This window comes from Erythranthe guttata, chromosome 13 (genome assembly GCF_056151865.1).
Source record: "Erythranthe guttata isolate IM_541 chromosome 13, IM_541, whole genome shotgun sequence".
NCBI classification, from domain to species: Eukaryota; Viridiplantae; Streptophyta; class Magnoliopsida; order Lamiales; family Phrymaceae; genus Erythranthe; species Erythranthe guttata.
The window spans coordinates 12125779-12145800 of NC_142545.1; positions in this window are offsets into that span (position 1 = coordinate 12125779).

Here is a 20022-nt window from a genome sequence, read left to right on the forward strand (position 1 = left end):
TCTTATTAATAAAATTAAAGTTGCTCATGATAAACTTTTGAGATTTAAATGGCATCATTGATTTTCACTAAAATACAAATGGAGATTATATTATATTAAGTTTATTATGATAACTCTTATAATTATTTTGCCATGTATCTTATAGATTTTTTTGTTTTGACTAAGAGGGTGTTTGGCTAAACTTATAAGATGTTAAAAGAAGCTTATAAGATGTTTTAAAGCTTATAAACTCTAAATTAACCCTAAAAATAAGAAGTAACAGTTTATCAAGTCTAAATATATCTTATCAGACGTAAGAATTTATCAACTGTTTAAAATAAGCTTAGTCAAACACCCTTTAAAAGATTGTGGTACGGTAAAAATCGGTATGTGAAGAATAGTCTTACAATATAATGAAATATTTTATGGTATTTATGTATTATAGATTTTATTTTGAGACGTGTTAATTTTCACTCTCAAAATATCTTATTTCACCATCAAGTTAACATATATTTTTTACAATTTTAAGCATTCTTCTTTCACCTATATTCTGTAAAAATTCATAAATCGTGCACCATTAAAATATTTACATTTTTTACTGGAATCTTTAACACAAAATCCCACCATCTCCATCTTAAATAAACAAACATTTGTCTGAGAAAAACATTTTCAAATGTTAAAAAGAGCAGGAATCCACGTTCTTGAAGAAATAAATTAGGGAAAATTAGCAAACCCCCCCCCCCCCCCCCCCCCCCCCCCACCCCAATGTAGGAAATGTAGTTAAGAAAAAAACCCCTCCCAAAAATAATTTGAGAAAACCCCTTTGTTTTTGACACAACTATCCTCTTAAATTAAATTTCCCAATATGCCCTTTCACAAACCTAATCTCACAACTCTCCTCTTAAATTACGTCTCTTATTTCTCTCCCGATCTAACCACTTGTGAAGACACGAAATTCTCCCATGGCAGCGGCGACCAAACTCCAAAACAACACCGCCGAGTCGTCGAGCCTCAGATATTCTATGGCCTATGCCCTGGCGGCGCTCAAGCGAGCCCGGACCACCGACATATATTATGACTGCTCGGAGCAACAACAGTCTGTTGTCATCGGAGAAGGAAATTAGACTATTCATCGTATCCATTCGCGTCCAGAAACCTATTTGATGATGCTAATTACTTAGATCACCTGGGGTAGTGTAGAAAACGAACTGGGAGAGCAAAGCAATCAGTAGCTTGACAACTTGATGATCCTGAGGTACCTGCGAAATGAACACACGTGAACTACGCCGGGGGTTGATCCGGCGGAAACCCCTCCGACGCTCAAGTCAGACGTGCTGATCATAGAAATAGTCCAGAGAATACGTATTGTAGTATTGCTCAGTTAATAGGACGTACCTTAAGGAATGAGTTCAAACCTTTATTTATAGCTTAGTTGAGATTGTCGGGCCCAAACCTTACTTGAAGGTGATTGGGCCTTGGTGATAATGGTCTTCGATATTGGGCTCGTGGCCCAGTAGGTAAATAATTTGTAGGCCCATTGGGTTGGGCCAATTAGGCATATCACTATTCACCATCGTAGATCCATGATGAGAATTCCTCTTTTCGCTGTCGATTGTGGTGGTGATTTTGGAACGGGGGCTGATGTGTGGTCCATTAAGGGAAGTAAGTTGAAAACCTTACCCACTATGTATGTGGATTCATTTTTTATTGTAAATTGTTGATAATTTTGAACAGATCAAACCCATATTGTAGGTAATTAATTGTTTCGGATCCAAATTTTTAGTTGATGAAAAAGTAAGTTGAAAACTCTACCCACTGTGTTTCTAACTCTTGTCATGATGTTAATGTTTTAATCTGAAATTAACAATTTGTTTGGTTGGGCGAAGGAAACAAATAATGTATGGAATTTGATCTTTTACTCTGATGTATTATTAACACCACTAGGGCTCCAATTATCTTATATGTACTGTGTGTTTCAATAAATAAATGTTGTAAATTGACTCTACAGAAAGAATGCTCGAGTGCGGAGGTGGGGATGGTGATGGTGTGATGATGAGGGGGGCAGAACTAGGGTTTTCTGGGAAGATTGGGCGAAGGACGGCGGTAGAGGAAGTCCGCTCAGGTTAATCCTTAATCGACTATGTACATGTTCATAGTTGATTAAGCTAATCGACTATGCTCTCGCAGTCGATTAAGGTTGATCGACTCCAATTTTTTTTTTTTTTTTTTTTTGGATTTTTTGTTTATTGATTCCAATTGTATAAATCATTTATAATGTTTGTATATTTTTTGTTTTTGTATTATATAGTTGATTTTGCATTTTTTCGCAGTTGTGATTTGTTATTTTTATTAGCAGATTCTCAATCGACTATGCTTCACATCATAGTCGATTAATATGCTTCATTGACTCCAATTTTTAATTTTTAATATTTTTTTTGGATTTTTTGTATATTGATTCCAATTGTATAAATTAATTATAATGTTTGTATATTGTTTGTTTTTGTAAAATATAGTTGACTTGCATTTTCGTAGTTGTGATTTGTTATTTTTAGTAGTCGGTTCCTTAATCAACTATAGTTCATCATAGTCGATTTAATATGCTTCATAGTCGATAATATACCTGATAGAGAAAAAAAGTTAAAAAAAAAGGGAAAAAAAAGTAAAAAAAAATTAAAAAAAAAAATTAATTAATAATAATAATAATAAAATAATAATAATATATATAAAAGAAAAAAAAAAAAAAGAGAGAAAGACACGGCCTGATGGGTCATGGTCTCATGGGGATAGTGTGTAAGGTGGTGGAGGGACATAAATGGAAAAATGAGTGGCTGAAATTTGGAGTGGGTTTTTTTCTCAAATGGTGCAAAATAGTTTGGACATCTCCCTACTAAAAGAAGTATTGAGGAGTTATATCAAAGAGCCCCAATAAATTAATAGTGCCTGTATGGAAGGTCCTGAGCTTCCTCGAGAATTAGCAAGTTTAGCTTAATATAATTTTGTTTTCTAAAAAAAAAGTTGCACAATCTGCACGTTTTCTGATATGGAAGTTTAAAGAAGAGAGGGATTATTAGTGAAAACCCCTCAATACATTAGGATATATTAGAGGGGATTCACCCCTTTTACTTTATTAGTGATAACCCCCTAATCATAACTAAATCTAATATTTTATTAAATTATTAATTGTTATGCCCATATTACACCTCACCTATTCAAACTAACCTAATTATTTCTACGTTTCAACCTATTATTTTATTTTTCTCTTTTCACTCTCTCTTAGCCTCCCTTTTCTCTCTCTTCAATCCCATCTTCCACAGATTCAACCGCCGTCGCCGCGGCCACCATCTCCGATTTCACAGTGCCGTCGCCACTACAACATCGGAACCTTGCGACAAATCTGGTTGTAGATCCCTCTCAATCATCTCCGATGCCGGTTCTGTGATCCATCCGCCGCTACAATTCTCGATGATTTGGAGAGGCAATACGATTTCATCGACAGTAGATCAATTATCTCTGGTGAGTTAATTGTCGTTTTGATTCAATTTTGTTTTATATTATTTGTCTAAGATTGGTGATTTTTATGTTGCATGTACATAATTGTAGTTGTAGTTTTATTGTTGTTTCAGTATATTCATAGATTTTTGTGTGTAGTTTAATTAGGGAATTTTATTATTGCTTTAGTAAATTGACGGAGTTTTGTTTTGTAATTGAATTAATGAAGTTTATTGCTGATTTAGTATTTTTTTTCATGGATTTTTCTGTTTCATAGTTGATTAGCATGAGAGAGTATATTGATTTATTGTTTATGCTTTATAGTCGGTTTGGATACTTATGGTCGATTTATTTAATTTTCTTAATCCGGCAATTTACTAGCTTACTCATAATTTTATGCTTATTCATTTTTCAGCGCCAACTGCAAAATCGAGGGGAGAAAATTCGGACCTTTCATAAAGAGAATATGGGATTCGAGGCGAAAGCTTTTTGCAGAGTTTATTCATTTTGTGGTGGTTCAATTGATTTTTTTTTTGTAGTTGAAGGATTTTCGCCCGTGGATTGGGAAGATCATGTTTTTGTAGATGTTACTGCTAGATTATATAGTAGTTTTTGTTGCAATTGGAGTGTTTTCTTTTCTAGTTGATTTTTATAAATTGTAGTTATTTTCGACTTTTTGTAGTTGATTCGAAAATTTTATAGTTGTTTCAAAAATTATTATAGTTGATTTCGATATTTTGTAGTTGATTTTGCCAATTTATAGTTGATTTTGATTTTGTATAGTTGATCCGAGAAAGAATGACAAAAATATTAGTTTAGTAATTTTGCAGTTCATTTCAATTTTTGTTAAACTTGTTGCACACTACAATTTTGCAGTTGTTTTACGATAATTTTATAGTTGATTATGGAAAAATATGAAATAAAAAGAAAAAAATAAATAGTTGATTTATGAAATATTATAGTTAATTTTCGGAAATATTTTAGTTGTTTTCGGAAATATTATAGTAGTTTTCGGAAATATTGTAGTTGATTTTTTTAATTCAATTCTGAAAAAAGATATATTTTTAATTCATTTTTTTTATTTTTTATTTTTTTAATTTGTTAAAAAGTAAACGGAAAAAAAACAAAAAAAAAAAAAGAAAAGAAAATGGGACTAAAATGCTGGAGAGAGGGTAAATTTGGAAAGAAGGGATGGACCTATCACTAATTAATGAAAATGGGCTAGACCCATCGGTATTAAAAAAAATGGAATTGTTTTTTATGGTTTGAAAATTGCTATTTACCATTCAAAACACTAAATTAAACGCCCAAATCGGACGGCTACACCTTAATTGAACGCCCAAGTTGGGCGCCCAGGGCGTGTACGAACTAATATACCGACAACAATGTCGTCAGTGATTCACCAAATGTAGCGACGGATTTTATTGTTGGCTATCGGTCACCAATATTCAAATAAAACTTCAGTCGGTGATTTACGAACGGATATTTCGTCGGTGGATTTCGTCCAAATAATTCACTGACGGATTATATTGTCGATGATCACTAACCAATATGCCAACAAACAATCCGTCAGTGATTCATCAACGAGTGGTCCAATATCGCTGACGATATTCAGTCGGTGAATATTTGGTCAATATTATAATTTATTATAAATATTATATTTATTATTTTTAAAAATAGTGTTGCATGTACAAAACCTGTGCCACAAAATTTGTAGATCAACAAAAATAAATTGCCGCAAAATATATCAAAAGTTCATTAATCCCATATTTATAAAAATAATAACGATCCAACGTATGTTCAAAGAAACTCAAAATCCACCTAATCAAATACAAATAGTTGCTAGATAGATAAAATGTACATGCTCTAAATATCAAGATAAAACAAATAAAAAGAACAAAAATAATACTAAGAGATTCTAAGTTTGTTCCAATCATCAACACTCAACCATTTGGGGCCATTGTTTTTCATTTTTGATGGATCATCTAAGTTAGCACATTTATGGCAGATATTCGAGCATAATTAAACATGTTGCTCATGTTTTTTCCAAATAAAAATGACCATGACTTTCTTATAGCACTCTCATGCTCAGGCAACCATTGAAAATGTTCCTATCATGTTTCAAGCAAGTAATTATTCTTGAACAATATATAAAAAAAAAAAAAGATAAACATATAAGCAATTACAAATACCAAATTATATAAAAATAACTACTTACTTTAATTTTGCCATACATATTTTCCTTAGCATGTTCAGGAACCTTTCTCCGAGTGTGCCACGGTCCAAGAAAACCTTTTAGAATATGTGTGATTCTTCAAGCCACCTCAATGTTGTTAAATATGTCATTTTAAAACATTAAAATTTAGATAGGTATAAATGTCAGAAAAGCAAATTCTCAACCAGGGAAAATATATACAGTAAAGTCAAGGAACAAAACATACATAAAACCACTCACAAAAGTCATCAAAGATATCAAACCAATAGCTGAAGTCAAAACAACAACAACAAGAAATAATATAAGACGTCCAACACAAAAAAACACTTGCGAAAAAAATGCAGGACCAACGCAAATTATAGTAATGAGAATGTACTATGAGAAGAGTCAAGAAGTATCATCCATATCCTTCTGGTTCTATCCAAAGCTGCTCACGAGAATCATTAGGTGCATGACTGCCTTGATTTGGTGGTCTAGATGAACGACTAGGTTCCGTACAAGATTGAGGCTCAGAATAATCATTTGATGCTACCTCAATTGTAGGTCCTTCATTACGATGCACCCCACCCCATTGAGGTGATTTCTAAATTGAATTGCAAAGGTGACGTGTGTAATTGTGTGATTAATTGTTAGGGTTTAACTAATACAATTAGACAAGTTCTTATATTATTTATTTACAAGTGACTTATAAATTAGCTTGTTATTTTATTGGGTCGTACGCCCTGCTTAGGGAATTTAGTTTCTCTCTCTATTTTTCATCTTTTTCTTTTTTCCTTTTTTTTCCTATTTTTCGTTTTTTTTTTCGTGTGATCTAGTGTGGGTTATCTTAATTCAATTAATTAATGACTTATAAATTAGTTTTTAATATAAATTAAAATATGAAAGAAACTTTAGAATTCTCTTATTCTAAATATTAAATTATAAAAATTATTTAGATAATTAAACCAAAGACTTTATGTTAGATAATTATTTATTTGTAGAGTTTTAATTAGGGGTGCAAGTTGGAATGAAAATTCCAATTTTTGCCGGTTTTGATCCGAAAACTTCTGATTTTTGAACAACTTTTTTTCATTCTGACTTTCGAAATTCCAATTTTCGAATATTTCGGATTTTTTGGATTGGAATTGGAATTATATAAAATAAATTTGGAATTTTCGATTTTCGATCCGATTTAATTTCCAAAATTAATTCCGAAAAATTACGGTTTTTCCCGAAAAATACACCCATAAATAATATATATTATAAAATACTTATTTTTCCGAAAAATACACCTATAAGTTTTGTTTTAGGATTTTGAGATAATAAATTGTTTTAGAAGTTTTATTGGATATTATGTTGTGTTTAGTTTTATTTATTTTTTTGAACTGAAATTTACTAATAATTAGTTTTACTTTTATCGACGTGCATGTTCATATTTTCGGAAACTTATGAACATTTTCGAAAACTTCGGCTAAGTTTTGAAATTTTAAAGCTTATGTGATTTCCGATTTTTTTTCCGAAATTCCAAAATTTCCAAGCCTTTTGGAATTGAAATGAATTTTTAGATTCCGAAAATTTTAGAATTGGAATTGGAATTGATTTTGTATTTCTGATTTTTCTGAAAATTTTACGAAAAGGCTATTCCCAATCCGATCCGATCGATCCAACTTTCACCCCTAGTTTTAATGTTATATTCTTTCCAAGCATATTTAGGAATACATTAATTTATATTAAATTAATAAAATATTTAAAATAGAACAAATATTGCATTTTTTACTTAGCTAAAACATATAACAAATAATATTTTAATGTACCAACGAAACTTGATTCTGTCGTAAGATCGGCGACGGAGTAGCAACAAAATATGGTGTTGTCGCAAGATCGGCAAAAGATTACCGACGAACTTTAAATATGTCACAAGTATTTATACGTTCGTCAGCAATTTTTCGGCAATGTGTCAGTACATAGTGACAATCGTTGTTGTCGCTAAATTTCCGTCAGTGAAGCCCTGTTTTCTGCACGCAGTGATACAGTTAAATTACTGTCTCCGATAGTAATATTACTGGCACAGACACTAATGTAGCCGGCCAAGACAGTAATATTATATAAAATATTTTTTGTTAAGAATAAAAAAGTTTTCAAAACAAAAGGTCAACGCCGGGGAACGGCGGTTGACCTGCCGGAAAAATAAAGTTGGATGTCCCTTTTTTAATTGGGTACTCTTGCCATGGGCATATTTATCATTTGTCCAAGTTTAAATATCTTGTAATAAATATTTCATTGCAAAAAAAAAAAAAAATAGAAATAACTTAGGATACATAATGATTAAGCGAGTATAAGGAAGGATGGTGGATTAGTCGAAGGGTGGTGGATTAGTCGAGGGGTATTCATGATCTTTTATGTAGTTTTCATGGTGAATTTAGATGTTTTGGAGGTGGAAATAGCACACTTTATTTATGAAGCATATAAAGTTTATGATTGAAAAAAAAAGGTCGAGATATTAGATTTATTAAGAAAGAAAATTAAAATCTCTTAAGAGCAACTCCAATGGCAAAACCTTGGGAAAATTACATTTTTTGTCCTCATACTTTACTCACTTTTTCAAAACTGTCCCTAAACGTTTTGGAGTTACATTAGTAGTCCTTAATCATGCCTTTTTTGACAGAATTGGTCCGCCGTAAATTTTTGCAGTTAAGTTGGATGGAAAATGGCATGTGCTTTCAGTTTACAACACTACATGAAAATGGACTTTTAACAAAACGCATTGCGTCTTGTTAAAACAGATTTTTCATAATTTAAACTTGATTGACATTCGAAATTATATAGATTCCAAAAAAACAGAATCGATATATATTGTTTTAAAATATTTTGAGAAATATTCTTTAAACAATTGAAACATTGTTTTAAAAAAATGAAATATTGCTTTCAAAAACAAAATTTTTGGAATTCAAATGAAAATATTGTTTGAAAATAAAATAAAAATTCGATCCGAATAGCTGGGATAAGAAACATCCATTTCAATCTTCACCCTAATTTAATAATGTAAAACTCGATAAATTGTTTCAAAATATTTTTAGAAGTATTGTCTAAAATAACAATATAATGTTTTAAAACCGGGATTTCTTGAATCCAAACGAAAATTATTGTTTTAAATAAAATAAAAATCTGATTGTAATAGGCGGAGTAAGAAAACTTCGTTCCAATTTTCACCCTTATTTAATAATCTAAAACTCAATTTGTTTCAAACTAAATTCAGAAATATGGTTTAAAAAATCATAATATTGTCTAAAAAACTAATATTGTGTTTTAAAATCGGAATTTTTGGAAATTGAATAAAAATATTATTTAAAAAAAAAAAATCGATCAAACTAGGAAGTAGAAGAAAACTCCTTTCCAATTTTCACCTATATTGAATGATTTAAAACTCGACATATTGTCTTACAATTGGGATTTTGGGAATTGACTAGAGGTGAAAATTGGAATGGAAATTTCTAATTCCCCAATTCCTATCGGGTTTTTTATATTGGTTTGAAACGATATATTTTAACTGAATTCCAAAAATGTCGATTTTGGAACAATATTTTAAATGTTTAAACTATATTTTGATTTTGTAAACAATATTTCCGAAACGATTTGATTTTTTTGGAATTTACGTGATTTCGATTTTCTATTAAATTTTAATTAAAAATAATAATTATAAAAAATATGTTTTAACAAGACGCAATGCGTGTTGTTGAAAGTCCATTTTCATGTAGTGTTGTAAATTGAAGACATGTGAGAAGCACATACCATTTTCCATCCAACTTAACTGCAAAAACTAACGGCGGACCAATTCTGTTAAAAAAAAGGCATGATTAAGGACGACTATTGTAACTCCAAATTGTTTAGGGACAGTTTTGAAAAAGTGGGTAAAGTATAAGGACGAAAAATGTAACTTTCCCGCAAAACCTTAAAATGGAATATTAAATATTAATTTGATGCTTGTTTTATTAATTTGACAATTATCACATTTGAAAAATGAAAATTAAAAACAACAAGTAATTATAAATTCATTATGCTTTATTTCAGTACAAATCTAAAAAGCAATTCTCACTAACAACTAGTTAGTGATGCTTGCAAATATATATATATATACTTAGTGATTAACCTCAAGCACCACAGGCACCACAACCAACAGCAAGACAACCACCTCTTCCCTCACCACCACCGCAAAAGCAACCCTTAGCAGCGGTGGCACCGCTCTCATTGGCACCCACCACCGCCCCCGCCGCAACAGCTGTAGCGGCGACAGCAACACCTGCTCCGGCCAACACCACCATGTTTCCGTCCTTTAATCCACCATCATCACCACCCACTTCCTTCTTCCCGCCCGCGCTCTTCTTCTCCGCTGGCGGCAGCGGCGGTGGCGGCTGAGTTCGATCGGCAGATTTCCCCTCTTTCTTGTTTCTGGTTCGCAGACAAGAAAACATTTTTTAAATATATTTATGTATAAGAGCTTTACAAAACGTACAAATATACTGCAGTGAAATTTGGACTTGTTCGTACGTTTTATTAATGTTAGAACAACTCCAGGCAAACTTTTATCTAAGTTTGTGTATGTGCTGCAAATTTCGGGGAAATTCATTTGACAATTTTGCGTGGGGACTACATGTTTACAAATATAAATATATATACAGATATTATATATATATATATATATATATATATATATATATATATATATATATATATATATATATATATATATATATATATATATATATATATATATATATATACATATAGGAGCTGAGGTTGCAACTATATATTATCATATAATAATTTAGAGAGCATTGACAATCTCAGAATTTGATTATTTCAATCATCGTTATATATGTTTAGTCTTGCCTCATCGTATATTCGTATTCAAGTCTTTACTCTTATGAATTTAAGAGTTGTGTTTTTTGTTTTTTCTATATTTTAATTAGTCTTAATCAATTAACAACATTCGTCCTTAATTTTGGATAAACATGTTTGTGGGGTAAGGTGGTGTTTGCAAAAGGTATTACAAATAGATTATGATGATGCTAATTACTTAGATTACCTGGGGTGGTGTAGAAAATGAACTGGGAGAGCAAAGCGGATCAGTAGTTTGACAACTTGATGATCCTGAGGTACCTGCGATCATAGAACACGTGAGCTAAGCCGGGGGTTGATCCGGTAGAAACCCCTCCGACGCTCAAGTCAGACGTGTTGATCATAGAAATAGTCCAGATAATACAGTTAATAGTATTGCTCAGTTAATTGGACGTACCTTAATAAAATGAGTAAAACCTATATTTATATGTCGTGTATTGGGTTGGGTTTGCTTTGTTGGGCCCAAGCCTTACTTGAAGGTGTTTTGTGCGCGGCTTTTTCCTTTTTTGTTTTTTTTGTTTTATCTTCTTCTTTTTTCTTCTATTTTTATTCTGGGGTCTCGCGTGCGCGATTTTACCCTTTTTTTATTTTATTTTGGTGGTTGATGTTCACCCCTTGGGATGTTTTATTTTTTGAGTAGGAAGATTATACTCGTCTCTTGCGATGTGATGTGAACCCACTTGGGTTTTGAAAGAGTATAGTAAACGACAATTAAGGATAGTTTTGGAATAATGAAAATATCATACGTGTGGAATATTAGCTAAGGGGGTTTTCTCTAATTATTTTTGGGAGGGAATGTTTCCTTAAATATATTTCCTAGATGGGGGGTTTTTCTCTAATTTTCACTTTATTTATTGTATTTATTTGAAGATGATTCGAAATACCCCAAATGTGAGAGCTCTGTTTTGCTTGATTTCATGCACGATGAGAGGATTAGAGGATTCAAGAAATGAAAATTGCGCGATGAGACGAGATTATGTGGACGTAGTAGTTATTGCTGTAATTATCTCCTTTAATTTTTTTTCTAATAATATTGGAAAATAATTCCATTCTTTTCATCTTTTGTACTTTCTTCACATCAGCTTCACAAAAACAGAGCAGCAAAGTGGGGCCCACCAAAAAACGGAGAAGAATGCATCTTCAGCGATGTTGATGGATTTTTTTCGTACATAGTTATTTATAGTCATATATAGTCGGTCATCTGTAGTCATTTGTAGTCAATAGTCATGTATTGTCATATATAAGATAGGGTAAATTGCACCCACACTCATGAGGTATGCCTAAATAACTTTAAGGTCCCTGCGTGGTATCGATAATTACACTCACTCCCTTAAAACATATTTATAAACTATAATGGGATAATGCATTGGATAAGTTATTACGATAGAGTTCTAACGGACTATTGGTTTCAGGAAGTGGTGGAGAAAACAAAGAGTTATGGGTGTTTTAAGAAATATTGAGAGAGCCATGTCACCCCATAACTCCCCATAACTCTATGTTATCTCCATCACTAGCTAAAAGTAATAGTCCATTAGAACCCTATCGGAATAATGTATTAAATGCATTATTCTGTTAGAGCTTCTAACTACGTTTCAGGGGGTAAGTGTAATTATCAATACCACAGGGACCTTAAAATTATTTAAGCATACCTCTGAGGTGTGTGCGTAATTTACCCTATAAGATATGTAGGGTTTTTTCTAATCTACAATGATATTGATGGATTTTTTTTTTCATAAATAATAGTCTTTTATTATATAATTTGATAAATATGACTATATTACACTGTAAAATCGAATACAATTTTAAGTTGAAAATATTAAATGCAGTTGGTGTTCGCTCATACAACCTTTTTTGTTTAGGGGGCAAAGTGAAAATGGCCCTAAGTTTAAAGGGCAAGATTTTTTAACCCCGTCAAATAATAGCCGCCGCAACCTTCTTACACGCCTTCAATTTTTCTCATTATCTTTTTATCAATCTCTTATATTTTCTGGCAAAAATATTCATAGTCAGACAAGTGATCTAAAGCGGAGAGTAAATAATTAGAGTAAACTGCAAAAACTACCCCTGTGTAATCTCGAAATAGCAAAAACCCCCCTGTGATAAATAAACTAGCAAAAACCTCCCCCGTGAAATTATTTAAATAGCAAAAACCCCCCTATGGAACTATTTGAGGGTTGACTTGATATAAAAAGACACAAATACCCCTGGAGTCTTGCAATTAATAAATTCTTATATTTTATAAATATTTTAATTATTTTATTTAAAAAATAATCAATTTAGTTGTTTACTATTTTTTTTTAATTTCTAAACAAACAAATTAAAAATAATAAATATACATAAAATATGTATATATATAAATACATTTTGAGGGACAATTTTGTCATTTCAAGTCTAAAAAATCAGCTAGGGGGGATTTTGCCTTTGACTAAATTTCACAGGGGGGTTTTTGCTAGTTTAGTTATCACAGGGGGGTTTTCGCTATTTCAAGATAACACAGGGGTAGTATTTGCAGTTTACTCTAAATAATTAGGACAACCTCAAAATTTATGATAAACAACATAAAATCCCCCCATGTGCTATGAAAAAATTGCACAAACGTCCATTTGTTATTTTTATTGCGTAAAATCGTCTTTTGTTTTATTTTCCCTTCTATAAAATCCCCTTTTCTGTTAATAATTAATAGTCTAATGCCGTAAACTCTCAAGGGAATTCTGCAAGTTTTTTGTAACATAATGGAGTTTGGTGCAAGTTTTTTAGAACACAAGGTGAACTTATTCAAAATTAATTGAACTCATTTAAAATTCATTTTTTGTTCAATTAAGTCCAATACATTTATTAATTTACAATATGAAAAATAAAAATGCAATGTAGAGGGGGAACTTGGTACAATTTTTTACAATCAACACATCTCAAAAATGAAACTCAAAACCACGAATTTTTTATTCATACATAATGATGCCTTATTATGATAAGATATATTACAATCTTTACAAGCAATTTTAAGGAGCAAATAAAAGATGGAAGAGAATATCCAATATTAACCACCACCACCACCACAACCACCACCACCGCAGCCACCGCCACCGCCACAGCCGCCGCCACCGCTTCCGTTATTGCCACCTATACAACCACAACCACCAATACAACAACAACCAGTGTCGCTACTTTCTTTTTCGTCACTCACCACAACAGCAGCCGTAACAGCCGCTGCGCCGACAACAGCAGCGGCTCCTCCGGCCAAGACGACCATATTTCCGTCCTTCTCTTTCTTCTTTTCATTATCATATGTGGCCGCCGTTTCCTTCACCGGCGACGGTGGCGGCAGATCTCGCTCCTTCCGGCCTCTGGTTCGCACGCAACAAAACATTTTGCAAATATTGTAATATAATAGATAGCCTTGAAAGAATTAATAATTGCAATATAACCTAATTACCTTGTCTTTTATAGATGCAATAATTTCCTTGGATTATTTTGACTTGTTCACCCGTACGTATATGAATAGCAATTAAAAAAAATACAAAGTCAGCCTCCAGCAAATTTGTGATTCAAGTTAATCTGTAATTTAATATGCAAGAAGTGTCGAGGAAAATCATTTGAAGATTTTGCGTGCTATCTATGTTTTATGTAATAAAATAAATTATTTATTTAGTAACGAAGAAACATGCAGTCAACTGTATGTATATGTGCATTGGGTAAAAATATATTCTTGTATAATCGTTTGCAAACCATATGAGAGGTGTAAATCACACTAGAACGATGACCATGTGTGACATACTCGAATTTGCGTCAATTAACAGAAGTTCACTTGCTCCGTCCGATCGCCAAATGGTCCGTGCAGGATGTTTAATATAATTCAAATATACAAATAGCAGTATAATTAAAGAGTTGACTTTCCAAGTATATTATTATTAATCATTTTAACATGTAGTTTAATTCAGTCTCAGAATTGTTCATGTAAGATATTTATGTGTGGTGCTATGGTGGTGCTCCATTATCTTCAAATCTTTATAAATAACATATAATCACGACTCAAATTCGTGTGAACAACTCAAATATAATTGAAAAAAGGATACTAGGGTATTTATTTAACACTAACATCTTTTCGTACGATGCACGGGATAACATCAATATTAATTGGAAAGAAATGCGTGTAACGAAAGAATGAGAATTTCATAATTATTTGCATTTTCGCCCTCCATCTTTTTTTTTTCTTTTCTTGATTTGCTTAAAAATTAAATTACTAACCAAATTGATTAAATTTTCATAAGTAGTTACATATCAACCAAATTAAAGTGGTTACTAGCAAAATTAGATGGTTGTTAATAATTAAATTAAAGACTTGTAGCAACCGTAAAAAAATTTGCTCTTAAAATTGGTCGCTATTGACACTAAGTTATAGTGACCATAAAAATTGTCGCTACAAACTTTTACTTTAGTTGCTACAAGATGTATAACTATTAGTGACCACTTATAGCTACCAAATGTTCGCCGGTCGCAAAAGGATTTAACCCTTCCGACTTTTGCTACCAAATTACTTTTGGTTACTAAATGTGAATATTCAGTGACCATTTAGTTATGGTCGCTGAGAATTTGGTCACTGAAACTAGTTTTTCTTGTAGTGTAGTTTTTCTTTACAAAGATGCCATTGACAAAGAAAGTGGAAAACTGTTCCATTGAGATAAAGAAGGAAAAAATAAAAAATTAATAGAGAATAAAATGAAAATTTAGAAGAAAAAAAATAAACAGAAAAGGGTATTTTCGTCAGATTTTGAAAATCAGAGTAGAGGGGTTCTCTTGTATTAATGTGTAGTACATAGCGTGTATATGATACAAAGTACGATAGAGGGTTTTTTGTATTAATGTGTAGTACAAAGCGTGTATATGATACAAAGTACGTAGTACAGGGGTGTTTTTTTATTTAACCCTATAATATATCAAATGGTGATGATTTCAGACGGATGATAATTGAAAGAAAAAAAGTTATACTCTTAACCAATTCGAGAAACTATATTGTTTTCTTTTATTTTACGTCTAATTAAGCTCATATGGTTTCGTGCTTGGAAAATTATCCGATCATTCCTTGAAATTTCTAGCCAAAATTTAATTCCATCTCATAGTTGACTTATGAAAATATATATGTTGACAAATGTGATAGGTACTTCACAACCACAATTAATTATAAGGATAAATTACAACCACCCATGAGATATGGTGAATTTACGAAAAAACCCCTCTTATTTGGATAATTACATTTACCCCTCAACTGTAATTTTTTCTTACACGTCCATCTTTATGGTGTTAATTCAACATAATCATCTAGATTTCGTGGAATGTGTTCTAGTTTGTACTCGTTCTGTGTAGAAATAAAATTTCTGATGCACCACAATATTATAACTACAAGCCAAAAAACACGTATTATGATCATCTTACTTCAAAATGTGGAGTTCAAATGGGATAAAATGAGTACAAAGTGTTAATATTTCATATAATTTAGAAGATTCCACTAAATTTGAAACCATAAGGTTGGACGTATAAGAAGATTTATAGTTGAAGGGTGGTTATAATTACTCAAAGAGGAGAGGGGTTTTCATATTTTAATCAAACTTCAAGGGTGGTTGTAATTTACCCTAATAAAAAATATGTTTTTTCGCAAAAATATTCGTTGATTGTTATTTGTTACGTATTGTTTATGAGCATTATGTTGATAAATTACGCATACCCCTCTAAACACATTCATTTCATAATTTAAAACTTAGTTTAACCGCAATTTCACTGTTTATAATGACCAACTTTACCATGGAATGCCACCAATTATTATTGACCGGCGTTGACTTTTCTTTTCTCGCTTTCGACAATGTTATTGTGTTGACCGGTCAACATAACAACAATATTTTTTTCTTTTTGAATTTCTATTAATTACTTTTGAAATATTATTATGTTGATCGGTCAACACATCAACATTTTATTTTAGCAATATTAATGAGTTCTTTGGCAATATTACTAAGTTGCCTTGTTAGTACGGTAATATTAACTCTTTTTTTTGGAAATAATACTTTTTGTTTAATTTGTCGACTATTATGTTTGGCACTATACTTTTTTTTTGTCCTTGAGGGACTGAAGCGTATAAGAGCCCAAACACCTTAACTAATGACTAGTAAACTTTAACTACAATGGCTGGTCATTGTTATCGAGTTCGTTCCAATACCTACAACGAGCCTTTTTTCTTTTAATTCTTCAACCAGTCGTAGTGGCGAGGTCAGAAATTTTGGTGGGGGGGCTTAAACACACGGGGATTCGGGGGCAACGTCCCCGAAAATATTTTTGCTAGCTACGAAATTTAAGATGAAAATTTGATATGAATTTTTTTTCCTCCACTTTCAGAAGATAATACCAAAGCGAATCTCGAAAGCTAAATTGCTATGAAAATTTAAAAAACATGAATATCAAGTCGATATATTATCAAATTGACAATCGATTTTTAATTGATATACAATCTGAAAATTAAGATGATAGAGAAGTTGTCAAATGCTAAATGATAGCTGGTGGTTGGCAATTTAACCGCTATTAGTGCAGCTGTGGGAACAAAGTTTTTTTTTTCTTTTTCAAGAAACATAACGAAGTTGAGAAATAGAAAATGAAGGCAAGTTAGAGATGAGGGGCTTTGAGTAAGTGGACTAAAAATAAGTGAAGCTTATTGAAGAGACTAAATAAATAAGTGGACTCAGGCCTCACTTACATTTTTTTCCCCCCACACACACACATATATAGGGGGAAATATGCAATACACCCCTCAAATGGAAAATATTTTGAACTAAACCCAATATACATTTAAAGACTTTTGACGACACCCAAATTTTATTTTTAATTAGTGAGACCCCCCTGACTAGTGTGGGAAGACAAAAGTACCCTCAACTACTAATAACCCTAAATCCTAATTATTTGCATCCACCTATATCACGTTCATTTCTTTTTTTCTCCACCTCTTCACCTAAATCTCTCCTCTCTCTTCAGAATTTTCGGCTGTCCTTCACCACTGCCGCCGTCATTTCTGCCACGTTGCCGCCGCTGCTGCCATACCGTCGCCGCCGCCGCCACCTTTGTCTTCACATAAATCTCTTTCTCTCTTATTCGTTATTTCTCTCGATCTCTTTTTTTTTTCTTCCAGATCTGTACATCACCACCACTGTCACCGCTCGTTGTCGCCGCTGCCGCCGGCTCCTTCGTCTCCACGTAAATCTCTTTCTCTGTATGAATTGATTTCTTTTATTTTTTCTCTTCCTCTAGATCTGAACATACAGATCTGGAAAATTAGTGCAATTTCTAATAATTGCCTCTCTGTATTCTCTCTCTCTCTTTTTTTTTTTTTTTAAATATGTACAGGTGGCTCTACGTAATCTCAGAACTATCTCCTCAACATGGGAGAGAGTAATTGATGTGATGGATAGTGAGGTTTGTACCATCACCTTCCTGTCTAGTAGCTAGTGTTTTTGATTATATGCACAATAACTCTCTTGAATTCAGTCTGGTTCAAGATTATTCGGATTTATTGGAGCTGGTGCTATACTGAGTCAGCTCTTCGGTTCGCTGTTTGCGACATGAACAGCTTGGTTTGTTTCCTCTTTATTGCATCTCTTTCTTTTTTTTTTCTCATTGCCTTTTGTTTTATGACTTCAAGTTCTGTTCATATAGATTTGCTTCTTGTTGCTGCAATTTTGATTGAATTTGCCGCACAGTCTCCAAGAGGAATTAACAAGGACATGTGTGAGCATTCTGAAGAACTCTCTCATCCAGAATTAACAGTAACATGACTATGACTATTGTTGAATATGACTGTAGTGATATTCGAATATGTTCTATCTTCTCGTTTGAAGCTCATTTGTAATAATAAGATTCATATTGTATTTTTTGTGGATGTTTGTTTGATTGAATTGTTTTCGTGCAATCTTCGTTTTTTATATAATTTGGTAAACATGACTGTACTACACTATATAATCGGAATTTTTAAGTTGAAAATGTAAAAAACGACAATATAAAGAAATAATATGACTACATTTGATATAGTCACATGTAGTCATATTAGACTATAGTCATATTCAAGTATAGTCATATTCGGCGTAATAGACTTATCGGGGAAAAGATTCAATTTTTCGTTTAAAAATATTCAAAAATAATATATTAAAAAGACATAATGAGATAAAATAAAAAAAACTTTACAATGCAGGATATTGTGTGGGGGGAAATCCCTATTATATTGGCATTATTAAGGTAGGATATTGTGTGGGGGAAATCCCTATTATATTGGCATTATTAAGGGAAGTGGGAGGAATTATTGGGTAGGAGATTTATAATTTTTGAAGGGTAATATTGAAATTAAAATTTCTAGGAAGTTATCACAAAGAAAGATACATATCACCATTTATTATTCATTCGAGATGTTTATTGCTAAAGGCCCCATATATATATGTGTGTGTGGGGAAAATTTTGGAAGTGAGGCTTGAGTCTACCACCCCCTTGGGTGGAGTGCCCTGAGCGGCAAAAACCTCAATGTCTTAGAATATTTTTCTCGTAGGCTTTTAGGTAAAATTAGATCTTGTTTTTAATTCTTAGTCATTTTCAATTTTAGGAGTGTTTGACAATATAAGCTCGTATGACTTAATTCCATTTTGGACCCTTGAAATATAATATTTTGGCACTCTGTACTCTTGAAAAAAAAATAGTAGAACTTTGCACATTCAAAACACAATAAATCATGCATAACGGACCTCGGATGAATCTTTAAAAGCTATTGAATGCAATTCAATATTTTTAGTTATATTTTTTAGAATGACAAATGGCAAATCATTTTTGTTTATTCACAAGCCCTTTCGAAACTACAATATGCAATAATAAAATACAGTTCATCAATATTTTAAAACAAAATTGACAAAAAAAATATTTTACAAAAGACAAAAAGAACTAAAAAATCCTTCAACTTTTGTTACAAAGTTATTTGAAAATTATATTTTATTCCAAATATTTTCACTAATTACAATAAAAAATCCGACAATAGAACAATTTAATGAGAAAATTTTATTTATTTTAGTAAAGAAATATAGTTCTTTCAGTAATTCACTGTAACTTTTGTTTTTTTGCATTTTGTACGCTCGAAATTATATAGGAGGAAAAAGAAAACCCTATATAAGTAAAATTACCCTCATTAAATTTAAATATTCAATTTATCGTGCATTGTGGTTTATTTATTGTGTTTAAAGGTGTAAAGTGCTATTAAATTCTTTCGAGGTTGTAAATTGCCATAATACTACATTTTAAATGTGGAAAATGGAACTAACCCGTCAAAATTATAGTATTTGACTTGTTACAATGACAATTACAAAAAGTAACCTGTCACCATTATCTAATCAAAGTTGTATTATGATTAATTTACGAAAAAATCCATTTTGTTTGGATAATTACATTTACCCTCG